The sequence below is a fragment of the Eptatretus burgeri genome, chromosome 13, assembly GCF_056783735.1.
Source record: "Eptatretus burgeri isolate ZD-2024b chromosome 13, Ebu_testis_v1, whole genome shotgun sequence".
NCBI lineage: Eukaryota > Metazoa > Chordata > Myxini > Myxiniformes > Myxinidae > Eptatretus > Eptatretus burgeri.
The window spans coordinates 46,597,067-46,614,952 of record NC_140973.1 but is presented as its reverse complement, the minus strand read 5'-3'; the positions used below and the strand labels follow the sequence as shown (position 1 = coordinate 46,614,952).

Genomic DNA, 17,886 nt, shown 5'->3' with positions numbered 1-17,886 from the left:
GAGCAAACTGGAGGAACGACTCACACACCACATCACCACACACACTAACACATCACGTCTCACACACACACACACACACACACACACACACACATACACACACACACACACACACACACACACACACACACACACACACACACACACACACACCCTATGGCATTCTATTATTGCATATGAAGATGAACCTCAGTAGGAAAGCCTCATATGTAGGTGTTGGTAAAAGACAGTTTACAGAGGGATCTTCACTTAGAGAGTTGTGCTGAATCAGTGTCGTATACATTTTTAATCCCTCGAGCAATTTCGGCACAGCTCACAGCACCGTTGGTAAATTAAAACCGAGCCGTGAGCTTTCGGCACGACTTGCCAGTGGATAACACATTTACAAAGGACATTTATACAAGTGTTATCAACTTTGGAATATATTTCCACCTCGCGTCTCATGTGTAACAACTTATCCGTTCAGCATTATTTTATCTTCTATTAGTAAAATGAGAAGTGTGAGTGTGAATGTGTGTCAGTTTCGCTGCTGGGGTAGCTATCATTTCTTGGGAGCATGTCTGTGCCACTGATGCTGTACCCCTTCTACCAGTACGCTGGAACTCATTTCGCCGACCTCAGAAGGGTAACCAGCTGAGTGAACCCCCACCTGGTGTTGATTCAGCAGCCAACGGGGCTCAAACTCAGCACCCTAAGATCCGAAACCAGCCACCCCAGCCACGAAGCCCACACCAGAATTGTGTGTATGTCAGATCGTCACACTTCATCCTAAAAGGTTCTTGCTGTTGTATTATAACACAAATGGTACCGATGGAAAGCTCATGATCTATTTACTTCACAGGTGGGGACCCTTTCCTCATCAGAGGGCTGTAACAGCTACTTGTATTGTTAAACTTGGTACGGTCCGGATATATATATATATATATATATATATATATATATATATATATATATATATATATATATATATATATATATTGTTGTGGTTACCAGATTCGCAAACCACCATTCAGGTCCCTTAGGTGAGGTATCTCGGTAAGTGCATGTGTAGTTAGGCCCAAACCCGTTGTCTAGTGGGAATACATGTCATTTATACGTGCTGCGACTCTTCAGGATAGCCGTTTTTCTTTTACTATCTTTATTTTGGACCAACCGCCATGATCACAACCACAACAACAACCACCAACCACAACGCCGCTTCACCACAACCGCCACGACCTTTACCGTCACAACTCGCCACCATCGCATCACCGTCATCTCGCGCCACTCATGGGCACCGATGCTGGACTCGTGTAGGGCGCACGTTGAACAGCGTGTACAAAATCACGGATTTTCTGCTTCAAAAACGGATCGAAAACGACACACGCCCACTTTTTGCCGTCCAATCGGTGAGCGAGGGGCGAATTGGCCCCGCCCCCAGGGCGATCGATATATGCAAATTTGTGGATCAAAAAGCCTTCACGCCCACTTTTTGTCGGGCCAATGGGGAGCGAGGTGAAAGGTCAAAGGGAGCAGGTCAAAGGCGAAGTTACGGGGGGGATAAAAGGACGGTGTTCGTCAGTTAAAGAAGTAGTAAAGGTCGGAACGAGGCGAAGGAGTCGGAACAGAGAGTCAAGACTTCGCGGGCGGTGGAGCTGCTCGTCGTGTGCGTTGAAGTCGGAACGGAGGGGACGAGCTGTGGAGAGGCGGCGAGGGCGGACGAGGGGGTGCTCGCGTCGTGCAGGGAGCTGCACCCCTGGGAGGCCGGCAGCGCGACCTGGCCGAGGTGGAGACGCTCGTCGCATATAATAAAGATCCTCTATACCCCGAGCATCAGCAACCCCCTCCTGTTTCCCCCGCGCTGAGATAGTGCGACCAAGGGGGCCCCGTTCCCACCCCCTGCCAGGCACTGTCCACGAGGCCCGCGGGTTGCGGGGCCATCGCCGCTCCGCGTCTCATCACCAGACGGGTAGGCCCGACCAGGTCTCGGCCCCAGGCCTACCTCATTCTTGAGGGTATTTCTTTTCCTTGGTTTTGGGTATGTGTTGTCGGCGCCGTCTGTGAAGTAGAATTGTATAAGTGTTGCCGTGTGCTCGGTAGTCGGTATTAGCTCTGCACTGTGTTTTCACTTTTATGTTTGCTTTTTGTGTAAATGGAAGTGTGTTTTCTTTTTTGTGTGCATTTGGTGGAATTGTATTTGTGTGCTTCCCGTGTGCCGAGAATAAATGTGCTTTATTGTTGAACTGTTCTCCCGCTTCGCTTCGTCTTTTCCCCCATTGAACCCTCATCTTGCTTCACGTAAAGGGTTGGTAGTGGGCTGAGTACGCCCGATAATTAATCGAACCGTCGAGGTCGACGATAACACCGCTCGGTTATTCTGATAGTACGGAACGGGTCGCTTAAGTGGCCCGTGTCCGAAGTCGACCTGCGGCGAGGTGCGATCGCCCGGTCTACCCTCCGCGTGGGTACTTAGGTAGGTCGAATTTGGCGAGCAACCCTATCCCACGCGGGGCTGATTGGCTCGATCGCGGTGAGACCGAAAGGTCCACCCGTGACTGGTTCCCGGCGTTAGTCCGAGAGGGTCACGACTGGATTGTCCGTCCGGTGGGCGACGTGCCGCGATTCGAGTTACGTGGCCGTTCGCACGCCGGCGGGCGCGAAGACCGCAACACTGGTGTCAGGAGTGGGATACAAATTCATCGCCCTCCTCGCGGCACTGGTATCGGAGAACAGGAAAACGGGCTCTCCTGTCTCCGGCTAAATTTACGGGAATCGGTCCAGGGGTGAGAGAAGCGACCCCCGATTCCCTCCAAATTACGAGCGAGCAAATTAACCCTTCACGAGAAGCAAGATGGCGTCTCAAGGCGAGCGGGAGCCGGGGGTATTAGAAATGTATATGTGTAATAATGTAGAGTCCATGGTCCAGGATGGAATCCCCGTGCAGGAAATGTTGATTGTGCAGGAACACGGACTCGCCCAACTAAACCCAGAACCTGAAATGGGTGCGGCAGCGGCCGCAGTGTATGACACCTCCCCCCCCCTCTCCACCAAGACCCTTCCCCAACCCTTGCCGAAACGGCTCAGCTGAGTGCATCCAACATGGCCCAGCTATGCGCCATGCTGGCGGCAATGAACGAAAAAATGGATGCAAACACAAATGAAATGAAAAACGAAATGAAAGGCATGAACGAAAAGATGGATACATTCACAAACGAAATAAAACGCATGAAAACTAAAATGGTAACAAACATGAAGGAAGAAACGAAAAAGTTCCGGGGTGAGACGCAGAACATGGGCCGATGCCTGCAGGCGGGCATGAAGGCCGTGAGCAGGGAACTTAAAATGGCGACTCCACGTGTCGGAACAAACGAGCTGGAAGGGGGTGCAACGGCTGACAGGCCCGCGGTGGAGGCGGGTAAGGAAAAAGTAATTCGGGAGACAAGAGACGAGGTGAAAGTAATTGCGAGGGAGAGAAAAGAACAATTAATACGGAGAGCAAGGATGAGGTACGCGGAGATCGTGAAAGAGCAAGGAGTGAAAAACAGGGAAGGACGGGAGCGACTTAAAGAGAAAGCAAGGTTGACCTACATAAAGATAAGGGAAAGACGCCAGAAAGAAGCAGAGACCAATAAACACGATGAAGACGGGGTAAGTGACGCGCACACACACACGGAGGTAGTGGAGGACAATGGGGGTGAGCTCGCGGAGCGTGTAGGGACCCGGTGCGAGCAGCGGGATGGCCTCCTCCAGGAACGAGGGGAGGGAGTATGCCCCCTTGAGGCGAGTCACGACCAGGTGAGTTCGGTCGTGCTTTGCGAGGTTGAGGGGACGAGTGCTGTGGACGGGTGCACGGAGAGCTTGGGGGGTGTAGAGGCCCCGGAGACCCTTGTGGGGACACAAATCCCCAGTGTGGTTGTCCCTGTGTGTGTGGTGCAAGGTGTGAGTGCGGCACCGTGTGTGGAAGCGACCCCGTGTGTGAGTGGTGTGGTGGCGATGGTGCCGGAGTACGTGCTTCCCAGCACGCCGTGTGTGGATGAGGCACGGAGTGCGAGTGAGGAACCGCAGGTGAGTGCCCCCGCGTGTGTGAATGAGGCACGGAGTGTGGATGAGGCACAGCGGTTGAGTGCCCCCGCGTGTGTGAGTAGTATGGTTTGTGTGAGTTGTGAGGCACGCGTGGGTGAACGGCCGTGTGCAAGGTCGTTGTGTGCAAGGGAGACCGTGTGTGTGAGAGAGCGGTATGAGAGGGAGATGTCGGTCGGCATGCGGGAGCACGCAGCCGCGTCTCCCCGTGTGAATGTGATAGAGTGGACTGTGTGCGTCGTGACACGCAGGTGTGCGTGGGTGGAATGGAGACGGAGACGGCGACAGAGGAGAGAAAGCCGGGTAGCGGCTGTAGTTGTTTCGAGGACCGTGCCGGGTTCACCCAGCAGTGAGCACGCGGTTCGTGCTGTGCAACGCACGAGACCACCACGTGCTCGCTTGCGAGAGTGAAGTCCCGGTCCGGAAACGCACGCGGTGGATTTGCCGATCCCGCGGACGGACAAAGTTTAGGCAGGTAAACGGATTTGGACCGGACGGGTTCTCCACGCGATCGTGCGTGTTAAGCTCCAACGGGCAAAGCACATGTGTTCGCGTGGGGAACCCCTCGAGACGTGTGGCTTGTGTTTTTTTTTTTATATGCGCACGGTGACGTCATGGCTGCACGTGGGGTTGGAATCCGGCAGGAGGGGTATCTCTGCCGGATGGTCCCGTCCAAGGAGGGACGAGGAACACGTGCAGCTGCATGACGTCACGGGCAGTTGCAAGGTGCAAAGAGCGCGAGTTGCCGCGCAGGTGCTGCGCATGGAAAAAAAAAAAAAAAAGAAAGCCAAGCCTCACTTTCGGGTGCAAAGGATTCCTGGGCAAGGGGTGAAAGACCCCCTTACCTGGGCACAGGATGAAAACTAGTTAGGGGGAAGGGTTAGCTTAGCTAGACCGACTTCATGGGGCAGGGGTAAGTCCTCATGGAGTCCGTGGAATGGATTAGTTAGAGGGATTGTAGCCAGATATAGGTTGGGAAATAAAATGAATTATTTGGAGACAGAGACAGACTTTGGATGTGTAGTGGGGACGTAGTTTAGCTACGTAGTGTTAAAAGGAACGTGCTGTAGTTTAAGGGACGACGTGGGAGCACAAGTTAGTTAGGGGAGGTAGTTAGAAGAATGGCAGAGTTCAGCGGTGAGTGTGTTGAAGAGTTGGTGAGTTGTGAGGTGAGTACTTGTTGAGTGAGTGAGGCCAGCGGGTCTGTGTGAATGGGGAATGCATGGTGCGATGAGTGATTGGGGGGAGGAGTGACTCCCGCCCAAGGGACCCCGGGGTCAGAGTAAAGTGAGTCAGCTGGGTTAGTCAAATTGAAAAATGGAGGTCGTTTTGCTGTTGGTGGGAATGTAGGCTCGAGACCCATTTGGAGGGGTGCAGGAGCCCTGTTGACGGGCTTGGGAGCGTGGCTGCGAAAGGTGAGTATCGCTGAGTGGGTACCCCGGGCACCAGGCTAGTCGGCCGCGGTAGGCCATGGGCCCATGGGGGGCCGGGATAGAGTAGTGGGCACGGGTGCGCCTGCTTGGTGCGGGGGCCCGGGGCGCCATTAGCCGCGTGGGCAGTGTTGTGGGCACGGGTGACCCTCGGAAAGGGGCCCGGGAGGCCGGCCTGCCACGTGTGCGTTTCAGGGGAGGTGCCATGGGGGGCACTCCCCGGTGTTAGGGAGCTGGTAGGCTCGGAGGCAGTGTAGTGCCCGGGGGTGCCATAGCGGGAGATTCGGCAGAGGGTCGTGCCTGCCGGAGGGAGCCACGTGTCCCAGCCAGGAGACCGTGTGAGGGCACGGAGAGAAAATTGGGGGGCGAGGCCCGAAATTGTGAGGACACCAACACAGGCGACGGGAATCTGGGTTGTTAGAACCAATAGTTTAAGCGAGAGGCGCTTGTTGAAAGCCCCGGGGTAGTTTAGCAGTTAAATGGATAGGGTAGATTAGGAAGTGTACCCCTCCGCACCATCCATCCCCTCGCTGTCGTTGTGGGCCGCTGGACCCACTTTGGTTATAGATCGCCGAACTCTGGGGAGGCCATTCTGAGGCTTGAGTTGGGCCTCGACACAGGACGTTAGCTCTCCCTTATTCCCCTCCGGGAAGGGAACGTAGGGGTTGGGAGTAGGCTAGGTGACAGTATAGGTTAGCCGAACAAGGACGATAAAGGGGGTTAGGGGACGATTTATAGTAGGGAAGTAAAAATAAAAACAACAAAAAAAATAAGTGGGGGCTAAATTGGTTTTTCACAAATTAAGGGAGTGGGTATGTACAGTGACAGGCAAAGGCGATAGGTGGGAGGGAGACAGGAAGGTAGGTCCGAGCCCGCCTTCCAAGTGGCCAGCACCACCGCACTCCCTCCACCAACCTCCACTGAACGGCAAAAGCTGGCCAGCTTCATCTGCTGGCTGTGTTGCTGCAAGGCCTGTGCCGGCCCACTTCATCTGCCGGCTGGCTGTTTTTCTTCAAGGCCTGTGCCGGCCAACTTCATCGGCAGCTGTTGTTTTGCTGCGAGGCCTGTGCCGGCTGGATCATCGGCAGCTGTGTGCTGCAAGGCCTGTGCCGGCCAGTTCAGCTGCTGGCTGTTTTTCTTCGAGGCCTGTGCCGGCCAGTTTGTCTGCCGGCTGTGTTTGCCTGCAGCGGCCTTCTTCTGCGGGCTGTGTTTGCCTGCTCACCTTTGCCATGCCATGCCCACTGCCCATGTTCACCAGCCCCGTTCAATTTTTGCTTTGCCCCCCCCTGTTCATTTCCATGTGCGCCAGGATCAGAAAGCAACAGTTTGCAAGCTGCGAGAACTGCCCTGTTGGCGGCTGCAACGCGGGCCTGCGGTGGCGGCCCGTGCACCGTGTTTGTGTTCATGCATCCATTCGTTGTGCTCATTGCGTGTGCCACTTGAGCTGGCACGGAGACTGCGTTTGTGCAGCCCATGCACCGTTGTGGTTCACTGTGTTCAGTTCAAAAGGGAAGGCCTTGGACTGCGTGTGAGCAGCCAGCCACGTTCCCTGTCACCTGCATTGTTTTGAGCCAGAGACTGCATGTGGGCAGCCTGGCTCCCTGCTAACTGCTTTTCTTTTGCAGAGTTCAGTGATCCTGGGCCATGGTTTAGTGTAAAATTTGTAAGTTAAGGTTAAGATGTACTGTAAATATGAGTGCGCCCCCGGCATGTTTGTCTTAGCGCCGGCAATTTTATTTAAGTCGTCCGTGTGAGTGAGTTTGTTTAGATAGTTACGCAGCCCTCAGGTTATTTATTTTGGGGACACGAATACCATGAATGTCGCACTCAGGGATCCGTAGGTAAAGTGTACTAGGGGAAAACTACACATGATGGCACACGAAAATTTGACGACTCGGGACGAGTCTGTAAAAAGGGAAGGGGGTAGTGTTGTGGTTACCAGATTCGCAAACCACCATTCAGGTCCCTTAGGTGAGGTATCTCGGTAAGTGCATGTGTAGTTAGGCCCAAACCCGTTGTCTAGTGGGAATACATGTCATTTATACGTGCTGCGACTCTTCAGGATAGCCGTTTTTCTTTTACTATCTTTATTTTGGACCAACCGCCATGATCACAACAACAACCACCAACCACAACGCCGCTTCACCACAACCGCCACGACCTTTACCGTCACAACTCGCCACCATCGCATCACCGTCATCTCGCGCCACTCATGGGCACCGATGCTGGACTCGTGTAGGGCGCACGTTGAACAGCGTGTACAAAATCACGGATTTTCTGCTTCAAAAACGGATCGAAAACGACACACGCCCACTTTTTGCCGTCCAATCGGTGAGCGAGGGGCGAATTGGCCCCGCCCCCAGGGCGATCGATATATGCAAATTTGTGGATCAAAAAGCCTTCACGCCCACTTTTTGTCGGGCCAATGGGGAGCGAGGTGAAAGGTCAAAGGGAGGGGGTCAAAGGCGAAGTTACGGGGGGGATAAAAGGACGGTGTTCGTCAGTTAAAGAAGTAGTAAAGGTCGGAACGAGGCGAAGGAGTCGGAACAGAGAGTCAAGACTTCGCGGGCGGTGGAGCTGCTCGTCGTGTGCGTTGAAGTCGGAACGGAGGGGACGAGCTGTGGAGAGGCGGCGAGGGCGGACGAGGGGGTGCTCGCGTCGTGCAGGGAGCTGCACCCCTGGGAGGCCGGCAGCGCGACCTGGCCGAGGTGGAGACGCTCGTCGCATATAATAAAGATCCTCTATACCCCGAGCATCAGCAACCCCCTCCTGTTTCCCCCCGCGCTGAGATAGTGCGACCAAGGGGGCCCCGTTCCCACCCCCTGCCAGGCACTGTCCACGAGGCCCGCGGGTTGCGGGGCCATCGCCGCTCCGCGTCTCATCACCAGACGGGTAGGCCCGACCAGGTCTCGGCCCCAGGCCTACCTCATTCTTGAGGGTATTTCTTTTCCTTGGTTTTGGGTATGTGTTGTCGGCGCCGTCTGTGAAGTAGAATTGTATAAGTGTTGCCGTGTGCTCGGTAGTCGGTATTAGCTCTGCACTGTGTTTTCACTTTTATGTTTGCTTTTTGTGTAAATGGAAGTGTGTTTTCTTTTTTGTGTGCATTTGGTGGAATTGTATTTGTGTGCTTCCCGTGTGCCGAGAATAAATGTGCTTTATTGTTGAACTGTTCTCCCGCTTCGCTTCGTCTTTTCCCCCATTGAACCCTCATCTTGCTTCACGTAAAGGGTTGGTAGTGGGCTGAGTACGCCCGATAATTAATCGAACCGTCGAGGTCGACGATAACACCGCTCGGTTATTCTGATAGTACGGAACGGGTCGCTTAAGTGGCCCGTGTCCGAAGTCGACCTGCGGCGAGGTGCGATCGCCCGGTCTACCCTCCGCGTGGGTACTTAGGTAGGTCGAATTTGGCGAGCAACCCTATCCCACGCGGGGGCTGATTGGCTCGATCGCGGTGAGACCGAAAGGTCCACCCGTGACTGGTTCCCGGCGTTAGTCCGAGAGGGTCACGACTGGATTGTCCGTCCGGTGGGCGACGTGCCGCGATTCGAGTTACGTGGCCGTTCGCACGCCGGCGGGCGCGAAGACCGCAACAATATATATATATATATATATATATATATATATATATATATATATATATATATATATATATATATATTGAAGATTTGTTGTTAATGTAAACGGCATCTAAACACACATACAGATAGGTAATGTAACTAATCATCTTGACATTCTCACTTGTGATTGAAAACCAATGCTCTCTGAGTCAACTTTTCGCTTCTTCAACACTCGCCACTCAACTCACCATGGATCCACTGCCAATGACAAATCAAAATACAGGTAAAGGTGTTCACTTATTTCACCTCTTTTTATCTCAAACTGATCGGACTTTTATTGCAAGACAACGGTAATACAAAATAATTCGGATTTGTACTTGCTTTTATCTCGTACAACGAGGTTGTACACTGGCACCATGAGATAAAGAGCTTGTCTGTCGTGTCGTTAGTGTCTTCCAGTTTACTTCCTGATAAAACTGATGATATCTCCTGCAGTAGTGAATATGGTTGTACACAACCTATTAAGATGAAACGAGTTCAAACATTTCTTGGGAAATACATTTTTCATGATCTTTAATATTCTTCTTTCCTCCTTGGGGCCATCAGGCACACAGGACTGCCGAGTCAATTTAATTGGCTGGGCCGCTGGGGGGTTACGACCTGGACGGGTCGCCACTCCGAAGTAGGATATTCGACTGCAAGTGAAAGAATATGTAATTTAGTCAGGTTGCCGGTTACAGTTCACCTTCTCTTCATGAAGGACATCTTGGGGTCTTTACCGTCCACCAACGAATGTGAGTAAATGGGATATCCGGTTTAACGTCTATCCGAGGGATGGAGCACACGTTGATGAATGGCCCTGCATACGAAGCACCGGGATGGCGGTTTATAGCGAGGTCGAGATTTGAACCCAGGCTTGACAGCGCCGAGGCAAGTCTGAAAACTTCAACATTATCCTGGCAGCCCTTCTCACAAAAGCGACGTAAAATACTGAACATCCAACTGAACAAGATATCATCATGCGGGCCGGATCAAAACATGCCGCGTGCCGGAGGTTCCCCAAGCCTTATTTACCAGGTTGGAAAGCAAATAATCAATTTACTTTGAACAAAATATCGTGCCCGTTTAATCATAAAGTACCTCTTTTGAAAGCCCATATTTCTATACAGAAGAGGAAGAGGCAGAACTTAGAGCTTTATTGTAACGGTTCCAACAGTATGACAGCAGGAGTGTGTTCAATAACTAAGTTACTTGTGGAGCACTCACCAAGTGGCTTAAGCAGTAAGCACTCAAGCAAGCACTCCATTCAAAACCGTTGATAAGGAACGGTTGCCTTGGCAAGCACAAGCGAGCTACTTGGTAAATTATCACAGCCTGGGAAACTTTAGAATAAAGCGTGACAGATACTTAAGGAGCACACATACAGTACCTTCAGAAAGTATTCACACCCATCGACTTTTGTCACATTTTGTTGTGTGACAGCCTGAATTTAGAATAGATTAAATAAATAAAAAAAATTGTGACATTTCCACACAAAATACCCCGCAATGACAAAGTGAAAACATGTTTTTTGAAATTTTTACAAATTAATTAAAAATGAAAAGCTGAAATGTTTTGCATCAATAAGTATTCAACCCCTTTGCTATGACACTCAATATTGAGCTCAGGTGCATCCAGTTTCCTTTGATCATCCTTGAGATGTTTCTACAACTCGATTGGAGTCCATCTATGGCCAATTCAAATGAATGGACATGATTTAGAAAGAAACACACCATTCTATATAAGGTACCACAGTTGGCAGTGCATGTCAGAGCAGAAACTCCACCATGAAGTCAAAGGAACTGTCCCTAGAACTCCAAAATAGAATTTTGAGGAGGCATAGATCTGGGGAAGGGTATAAAACAATTTCTAGTGTTGAAAGTTCCCAAGAGCACAGTGAGCTCCATCATTTGGAAAAGGAAAGAATATCGAACTACCCAGACTCTTTCTCGAGCTGGACGTCTGACCAAACTGAGCAACTAGGCAAGAAGGACTTTGGTCATGGAGGTGACCATTAACCCAATGACCACTCTGACAGAACTACAGAGTTCCTTGGCTGAGATGGGAGAACCTGCAGGAAGAGCAACAGTCTCTGCAGCACTTCACAAATCTAGGCTGTATGGGAGAGAGGCCAGATAGAAGCCACTCCTGAGAAAAAGGCACATGACAGCACACCTGGAGTTTGCAAAAATGCACTTGAAAGACTCAGAGCACGAGGCAAAAGATTCTGTGGTTTGATGACACGAAAATTGAACTCTTTGGCCTGAATGCAAAGTGCTACGTCTAGCGGAAAGTGAGCACAGGTCATCACCCATCTAACACCATCCCAACTGTGAAGCATGGTTGTGGTGGCAGCATCATGTTTTGGGGATGCATTTCAAAGGCAGGGGCTAGGAGACTTGTCAGGATAGACAGAACAATTAATGGAGCCAAATACAGGCAAATCCATGGGGAGTACCTGCTTCAGAGTGCAAAACACCTGAGACTGTGGTGAAAATTGACGTTCCAACAGGACAATGATGCCAAGCATACAGCCAAAGCAACACTGGAATAGCTTCAGAACAAGAACGTGAAAGTCCTTGAGTGGCCCAGCCAAAGCCGAGACTTGAATCCCATTGATAATCTGTAGAAATACTTGAAGATTGCTGTTCACCGACGCTCTCCATCCAACTTGACAGAGTTTGAGCAAATCTGTAAGGAAGAATGGGGGAAAATCCCCAAATCTAGATGTACAAAGTTGATGCAGACAAACCCAAGAAGACTCGAACCTGTAATCACTGCCAAAGGCACTTATACAAAGTATTGACTCAAGGGGTTGAATACTTATTGACACAAGACATTTCAGCTTTTTATTTTCAAATAATTTGTAAAAAAATTCTGAAAACATGTTTTTACTTTGTCATTATGGGGTATTTTGTGTTGATTGATGACAATTTTTTCTTTTTTAATTTAATCCATTTTATATTAAGGCTGTAACACAACAAACTGTGACAAAAGTCGAGGGGTGTGAATACTTTATGATGGTACTGTACAGCAACTCAAGCCATGATGAAAGCAGCAACAACAACAACAACTGCGCGTCATAAAAGATCCTTTATTTTGGTGTTTCACTTCATTTTACATCCTCACGAAGACTCACAGATCGACATTCAATATGTTTGCTAAGTGCAACATGCTGTCTTTTGATTAAACACGTCAGTGCAGCGATGCGTAGGCACGGATTGTACTTTATGAAAGAGGAAACGATGATGGAATTGCGTCAGAGTTCTGACATTTGAAGTTCAATACTTTTTGTGACGTCATGGGATTGCAACTATTCGAGAATGCAATTTCCAGTGACTTCCATTTTTCTACAATAACAAAATGAGGAAGTTGTACTTGCATCACATGCAGGAACAAGACATTTAGAGATATTAATTTACTTTTACAAGACATTTAGAGAAATTAATTTACTTTTATAAGGACATTGAGAGACAGTGGCAAAATCAACAGTGTATACTGTGGAGGGGATTTGATGCAGGGATTCCATTACAATATTATGTTATCGGCTCAGCATTAATTTGCTCCAAAGCAAACAAAATACAGTGGCCTGTAAAAGTATTCACCCGCCTACAAAGTTTTCACAATTTGATGCCATCTGAACTTATTTCATGATGCTTTCAAATCAAACTTAATATACAGTCTTCACACACTATTCTAAAGTGATAAAGTTAAAAAAGAAAACATGTCGATAAAATGTGAATATATTAGATTAACAGAGAAAATCAGTTGATTCTCAGTTGCATTAATATTCAAACTCTTTGCCAAATTAACCCTAAATCACTTCAGGAGCAAATTATTTGTTTGAAAGGTTACAAAGTCAGTGTAATAGGTTTCACCTGCATGTAATCAGTGGTTTTACTTTTAAATTAAGCTCCCCCACTTATCTAAGGAGTTTAAGGTGCAACTCACTTGGTCAATCAACAAGGTAAAGATGAAGACCAGAAGGAGGTTTCCAAAGAAGTCAGACATGAAGTGGTGGAGAAGCACCATTCAGGAGAGGGTTATAAGAAGATTTCAAAGTCTCCTTATCCCTTTGAGTATGGTGAAATCCATCATTAAGAAGTGGAAGATGTATCATACCATTCAGGAGGAGAGGAGATTGGGACCTTACTCTGTGCAGAGCGTTGGTGCTGCTTAAGCAGTCTCCTTGGCTACTGGGCACAATCCTGGTGGGTCACCACTCCGACACAGTATACCAGCAAGCTGACACTCATTTTGCCGACCTCAGAAGAATGACAGGCCAAGTTAAACCCACCTGGTTTTAATTCAACAGCTGAGCGGGATTTGAACTCAGAACCCTAGGATCCCAAGCCCACCACCCTAACCATTAAGCCAACACCAGGCATATACCATCCAGACTCAACACAGATCAGGTCACCCATCCAAACTCAGAAGCTGGGCAAGCAGGAAACTGGCTCAGGATGTCACTGTAAATCCAACAATTATTTTGAAAGATCTGCAAGGCTTTATGTCTGAGATGGGGGTCAGTGTTCATCAATTAACAATATCCTGTTCCCTTCACAAAGCTGGCCTCTATGGGCAAGTGACAAGAAAGAAGCCATTACTGGAGAAGAGGCATCTAAAAGCTTGTATGGAGTTTATGAAAATGCATCTTAATGATACTGCAGGTATACGAAGAAACGTTTTGTGGTCAGACGAGACAAAAATTGAACATTTTGGTCTAATTTCAAAGCGTTACATATCGTGCAAGCCTTACATTTCACATCACCAAGTCAACGCCATCCCTATTATCAAACATGGTGGTGGCATCATGATATTTAGCTGTTTCTCAGCAGCAGGGACCGGCGAGTTTGTTCGGATAGAAGGTATAATAGACGGTGCAAAGTACAGGAGAATCCTTGATGAAAACCTGCTTGAGTCAGCCATGAATCTGAAACTGGGTAGAAGATTCACATTTCAGCAGGACAATGATCTGAAGCACAAAGCTAAAGCCACACTGGAGTGGCTGAATAAGAAGAAAATATATGTTCTTGAGTGGCCAAGGCAAAGTCTTGACTTAAACCCAATTGAACATTTATGGTGAGACTTGAAGATTGAAGTCCATCAATGATCCCCATCAAACTTGGTAGAACTAGAGCAATTTTCACGTGAAGAATGGGAAACGATTTCACCATCTCACTGTGTGAAGCTGGTAGAGATCTACCCAAAAATACTCATCACAGTCATTGCTGCAAAAGGTACTTCCCCCAAGTGCTGATCTAAGGGGTTGAATCCTTTTGCAACCAGTGAATTTTGATTTGTACCTGTTTTTTGCAGGTATTCCTGACATGTAACCTCCTTCAACTATAACAGTGTTTAGTTTGATCTCCAGTTATGAGTAAAAAAAAAACTTCATTTGGAAAAATAGTTTCCACATAATTGGTAATTCATCTAAATGTGGCATTATTAGTTGGGAGTGAATACTTTTGCAAGCCACTGTAGATTTGGTGTGTTCATTCCAAAATGATAACAGAAGAACATTTCCGTTGTAGAAAATCTCAATGAAGAATTTCCTTTTAATTGCAGCTGTGGCAAACTGCAAAACCAGCAGGAAATAGGACAGAAATGGGAACAAGCTCTAGCAATCCCAAAACAACAAAACATAAATTGTTTGCGTTTATGAATTTTACTGAAAAAGGGGAACTGCACATACGAGCCAAAGAGAAAGTGAATGGAAATTTTTCACAAAATAGTCTAATCAAAGAAATACTAACGTTTTAATGTCAACTACTGCTACTATTACTTCAACGGCCCCAATTATTCCCATCTTCTTATTGGGGCCAGTGAGAGAAAGGTTTTGGCCTGACTTTTTCACAAACATATCAGCTTACTTCCAATCATCAGCAAGGTCAAGGATCCATTATCACAGTTGACATAAAATCATTCCTTTTCTCCAACAGTCTCATCTCAAATCGGATTAAGACCAGGCCACTCGATGTTGGACATGCTGCTTTTACTCACCCAATCAATGGACGTCGGCCCACAATGTCAGACGTGAGATCAGGGATGTTTCTCCAGACAAATCTCGAGCTATCACTACAGTCTGGCATCCCCCCTTGCCCTACAAATGGTCTGCCTGTAGCATCCAAGGGCAACGCTACACATGGCTTTCCGATTTCCTCTACTCTCGAAGCCAACGTGTGGCTCGCAATGGAATCCTATCATCTCTTCTCACTGTCAAGGCAGGAGTTCCCCAAGGCAGTGGTCTGGGCCCAGTCCTATTCCTGGTGTTCATCAATGATCTCGCTGACTCTCTGGAAAATCCTCTTTATCTCTTTTCTAATGACTCCACCCTCTGCTGTGACATCCCTCATCCTTCAGCCAGGCAGACTGCAGCCTCTTCCCTCTCTTTAGCCATTGACAAAATCCCAAGCTGTCAAACACTTGGAATATGTCTTTCAATCCTGACAAATCTCGCTCTCCCACTATCTTTCTCTGAAAAGACCATCTAACACCACCTCCCCCCCCATCTCCGCCCCACTCCCCATCTACTTTCTTAACAATCCTCTTGAAGACGTTCAGTCATTAGTATTCCTGGGTCTCACGATCGGCAATGATCTTTCTTGAGCAAATTACATTTCAGTTGGCCTCCAAAGCCAGCTGCTGAATGGGCATCCTCCATCATACAAAGTCCTTCCTTGGCACACCTGAACTCCTATCCACCTACAAGGCCTTCATCCGCAGCTTCATGGAATGCTGGTATCCCCTCTGGGTTGGTTGCCCTGTCTCATACCATATTCAGCTTGATGCAGGGGAAATCAAGGCCTTTAAGATCATTGGAATGCCCCACAATGAAGTTGAGTCTATGGGCCTTCATCCATACACAAACATTGTGTATGAAGGGTGGGTAGGTGAAAGATTGTCTCTGGAGGAAGGGTGGGTAAGGTAGAGATTGTGTATGGAGGAAGGGTGGGTCAGGTAAAGATTGTGTATGGATGAAGGCTGGGCCAGGTAAAGATTGTGTATGGAGGAAGGGTGGGTCAGGTGAAGATTATGTATGGAGGAAGGGTGGGTCAGGTAAAGATTGTGTATGGAGGAAGGGTGGGTCAGGTGAAGATTATGTATGGAGGAAGGGTGGGGCAGGTAAAGATTGTGTATGGAGGAAGGGTGGGCCAGGTAAAGATTGTGTATGGAGGAAGGGTGGGTCAGGTAAAGATTGTGTATGGAGGAAGGGTGGGTCAGGAAAAGATTATGTATGGAGGAAGGGTGGGCCAGGTAAAGATTGTGTATGGAGGAAGGGTGGGTCAGGTAAACATTGTGTATGGAGTAAGGGTGGGTCAGGTAAAGATTGTGTATGGAGTAAGGGTGGGCCAGGTAAAGATTGTGTATGGAGGAAGGGTGGGTCAGGTAAAGATTGTGTATGGAGGAAGGGTGGGTCAGGAAAAGATTATGTATGGAGGAAGGGTGGGCCAGGTAAAGATTATGTATGGAGGAAGGGTGGGTCAGGTAAAGATTGTGTATGGAGTCAGGGTGGGCCAGGTAAAGATTGTGTATGGAGGAAGGGTGGGCCAGGTAAAGATTGTGTATGGAGGAAGGATGGGTCAGGAAAAGATTATGTATGGAGGAAGGGTGGGCCAGGTAAAGATTATGTATGGAGGAAGGGTGGGTCAGGTAAAGATTGTGTATGGAGGAAGGGTGGGTCAGGTAAAGATTGTGTATGGAGTCAGGGTGGGCCAGGTAAAGATTGTGTATGGAGGAAGGGTGGGCCAGGTAAAGATTGTGTATGGAGGAAGGGTGGGTCAGGAAAAGATTATGTATGGAGGAAGGGTGGGTCAGGTAAAGATTGTGTATGGAGTAATGATGGGTCAGGTAAAGATTGTGTATGGAGTCAGGGTGGGCCAGGTAAAGATTGTGTATGGAGGAAGGGTGGGCCAGGTAAAGATTATGTATGGAGGAAGGGTGGGTCAGGTAAAGATTATGTATGGAGGAAGGGTGGGTCAGGTAAAGATTGTGTATGGAGTAATGATGGGTCAGGTAAAGATTGTGTATGGAGGAAGGGTGGGTCAGGTAAAGATTGTGTATGGAGGAAGGGTGGGCCAGGTAAAGATTGTGTATGGAGGAAGGGTGGGTCAGGTAAAGATTGTGTATGGAGGAAGGGTGGGTCAGGAAAAGATTATGTATGGAGGAAGGGTGGGCCAGGTAAAGATTATGTATGGAGGAAGGGTGGGTCAGGTAAAGATTGTGTATGGAGTCAGGGTGGGCCAGGTAAAGATTATGTATGGAGGAAGGGTGGGTCAGGTAAAGATTGTGTATGGAGGAAGGGTGGGTCAGGAAAAGATTATGTATGGAGTCAGGGTGGGTCAGGTAAAGATTGTGTATGGAGGAAGGGTGGGTCAGGTGAAGATTATGTATGGAGTCAGGGTGGGTCAGGTAAAGATTGTGTATGGAGGAAGGGTGGGTCAGGTGAAGATTATGTATGGAGGAAGGGTGGGTCAGGTAAAGATTGTGTATGGAGTCAGGGTGGGTAAGGTAAAGATTATGTATGGAGTCAGGGTGGGTCAGGTAAAGATTGTGTATGGAGGAAGGGTGGGTCAGGTGAAGATTATGTATGGAGGAAGGGTGGGTCAGGTAAAGATTGTGTATGGAGTCAGGGTGGGTAAGGTAAAGATTGTGTATGGAGTCAGGGTGGGTAAGGTAAAGATTGTGTATGGAGTAATGATGGGTCAGGTAAAGATTGTGTATGGATGAAGGCTGGGTCAGGTAAAGATTGTGTATGGAGGAAGGGTGGGTCAGGTGAAGATTATGTATGGAGGAAG

General features: G+C 48.6%; 1 long non-coding RNA gene across 1 annotated transcript in view; it reads right to left on the bottom strand.

The window, feature by feature from the left end:
• The window catches only part of LOC147014402 (uncharacterized), a 67,441-nt gene that overhangs the window by 44,429 nt on the left and 5,126 nt on the right, over nucleotides 1-17,886 (bottom strand). The gene's annotated exons all lie outside the window — the stretch shown is intronic.